The following is a 3,408-nucleotide window of genomic DNA, read 5'->3' on the forward strand; positions in this document are numbered from 1 at the left end:
ATAAACCTCTCAGAGGAACTTTCCATTCATATATTGAACCCAATTTGTCCATCTTGTCTATTCTGTACTTCTGTTGTCTAGAAAGAGTTTAATATTTTGCCTTTTAAACTAGAAATAGAAAGTTTAAATGAGTTCAGAAAAATCCAGGTACTTCTTAGGTGAGAACTGGAGCTCTGATATTAGTGCCTCATCTTGCCGTCATTTAAATCAGTGGACATTTTGCTTCAATGTGAGCAGGCTCATCCCCTTAATGCAGTCATTTTGATACCCAAGCACTAGTCCTTATAAATAACCTATCTAGTCTCCTGGGGCCAGACCCTCACCTGATGCCATCCGATGCTGTTGCCATCCCATCGGAAATGGACATCAAAAGTGGTAATCTCTAGAATAATGTTGCAATGTCTGAAATAAAGACTGAGTAGGAAATCCTGACTCCATGGAAGTCAATGAGAGTCTTTCCATGGATGTCAATAAAGGCAGGATTTCACCCTGTTTATGAAGAAATGTAATTTCAGAATCATAGCTCTGGAAATTACTGTATCTCCTTGTTTTAGCCACTAAAGTCCTGGTATTTTATGAGATTTTCCAGTGTTTTAGGAACGTCTGTTTTTCATTTCATCATTCAAAATTATTGGGCTTAGATATATATTTGTATTTATATGAGAGAGAGAATGAGAATGCATCTCTTTTCCATGCAGAACATGAAGCATTCACCACTGCCTTCCATCTTTGCCAGTCTCCTGCTGCAGTCTTAGCATCTTCCCAGGTCATTTTGATTGCTTTCAATTCTGCTTTTAGTGTGCATTTACACACACACATACACACAATATTTGTTCAGCACCTATTACATTGCTATGTAAAGTAGAGTTTGCTCTGTTTTCCAGACACAGACAGACCACTGTAATGAATGTTCAGTACAATCAATGATGTTTGAAGGGTAGAGAAAAGTCAAATGAGTGTAAACATGGTCAGAGCTGTTCTTGTTCCATGTTTCATGACAGATTTATTCAGAACATTAAGGCACTGAAAGAAATTCTCCACACAGAAATATGCACATCATTGTTTGAGTCAAAAGCCAGAAGTAGTGACACCAACATGCATTATTTTAAAGTGCTACTTTGTCTGAATATTTCATGACCTTAAAAATGTTGTCACCAAGTGAACCACTCGTTGATTTTGAATATATAGCTACCCTAGGAAATGGTATTATGTTATGACTTTTGTGAGAGGGTGTCTTGGTATCCATGAGGGTAGCACATCTCTAGACATTGATTCATTGCTAAAGACGTTTACATCTGACTTAATGTGGAATTGTGCCAAAATGTCTTCAGTAGACAAAAAATCTTTTTGGTATAAGAAATCTAAATAACTGATGTAAAAGCATAACATATGGTTCCATTTTTCAAGCTCATTAACCCATCAACAATCAGCATTATCTATTCCCAGAGGTTCAGAAGCCTTTTTTCACATTCTTAGTGTTCGTGCTACACTGTATCCATTACATTAATAAAGCACTGGCAAGTATCTATTTACTCGACCAATCCCAGAACATCCTGCAGGATTTTTATATCAGCTGGAATGGTCCATTTCCTAATCTTTGCGGGGAGGTTGCAGGGCAGTGTTCTGTCAGGGAGATGGGAAGACAATAGGGAACTGAGAATCCAAATAGGGATTCTCTGTACTCCATGCCAAGGATGTGTTGCTCAAACTACTCATTGCCCAACTCTTTCAGTAAGTAAAAGACTATTTCTCTGCATCACAGATTTGAAACTAGCTTAGGTTTATAGTGGTCGGAAGTTCTCAGTTTGTGATGGCAATACCATGACCTCTATGAAATGAGTTGATAGTGATATAATCCAGTTCCTGGTAGTCCCAGTGTTCACATAATTATGAGCATCATCACAAGTGGCATCACCTGACAGCCAAAGACCGAATGGGCCTCAAGACAAAAGAATCCTGTCACTTTAGAAGGAGGCTTTGGGAGCAGTTATCTGGGGAGATCTGTACTTGCAGCTGTTCACACTGTGTCAGTTCTGTGGAGAAGGGATTTTCACAATTGGGGCTGGGACCCTGGCATGTTCACCATTACAAATTCATTTTCAAAATACCTACAAGCAACCCATGACCATACAAATGTGTGAACAGTCACACTGTCTGAAGTAGCTCACGACTGAAAGGGCCAACCTCAGAGCAGACTGCCAAGAAGCAGGCAGAGACCCCAAACTGGTTGTATGTTCTGTAATTAGATTTCACCAACCCAATAACAACTGTGAACTCCTAACACACTATAACAGCAGCACAGGAGTGCCAGGAGTTACCACGGAGTGCCAGGCAGCCCCTTGAGCACTCCAATCTAGCTTGCCACCCAGGCAAGCAGGATTTAGTGATAGATGGTTGCTATACACCAAAGATCAGAAAACATTTAGGCTATTCCCAGTCCCAAAGGACCAGTCACTTACCCCAGATCAATTTGTACCTTAGATCTCACACCAAAGACAATGCTTGTAGATAGTAAATTATCTAAGGATTTATTAACTAAGAAAAAAATGAGAGCATTATTACAAGATTAAAACAGGCAAGCATATATACACACGAGTTACAGTTATGGTTTCAAAAGGTGACAGAGGTGTAGAAATTTGTCAGCCCTGAATGCCTTTTAGGTCTAACCCAGGTTGACCGTGGGGCTCTCTGCTTCTGTTTCGTAACTCCAGCTCTATGAGAGTCCAAACAGCAAAAAAGATGAACAAATTTCTTGTTATTTTTATTTCCTTCTTCCAGAATTCAAGCTAATGGGCTGTGCCCTTTTGCACAAAGCTTGTTCATGAGTGTAAGGGAGCAATTAATAAAGTCTTTGCACTGAGATGTCCCACAATGGCCCATTTAGTTTTGATAGGCCTTCTGGATGGACAGGAGATGAGCCTTCCTCACTGGATTCACAGTTTCAGAGCAAACTTTTTTACAGTTACAAAGGGCTTGTCTACACATACAGTGCAGCACGTCTGGTGAAGATGTGTGATGCCAATGGGAAGAGCTCTCCTGTCAGCATAATAAAACCACCTCTGCAAAAGGTAGTGGCTATGTCAGTGGGAGAAGCTCTTTGCCAACGTAGCACTGTCCACACCGCACTTATGTTGGTGTAACTTATGTTGCTCAGGGGGGTGGTTTAGACACACCCCTGAGTGACATAAGTTACACCAATATAAGATGTAATTTAGACATAGCCAAAGCAAAGACTTAAATATTACCTCATAGCATGTGATAAAGAAAGTATCAGCAAGATCAGTGCAGGCAGCAATCTACCAGTATTCTGTAAAGTCTAAACACAAAATACATTGTTATAAGTCCAATACCCATCTTAACCAAAGTAACATACAGGTGAAACACACTGGTTTCCAGCAATGAATTTGT

This window comes from Gopherus evgoodei, chromosome 2 (assembly GCF_007399415.2).
Source record: "Gopherus evgoodei ecotype Sinaloan lineage chromosome 2, rGopEvg1_v1.p, whole genome shotgun sequence".
In the NCBI taxonomy this organism is placed as follows: domain Eukaryota; kingdom Metazoa; phylum Chordata; order Testudines; family Testudinidae; genus Gopherus; species Gopherus evgoodei.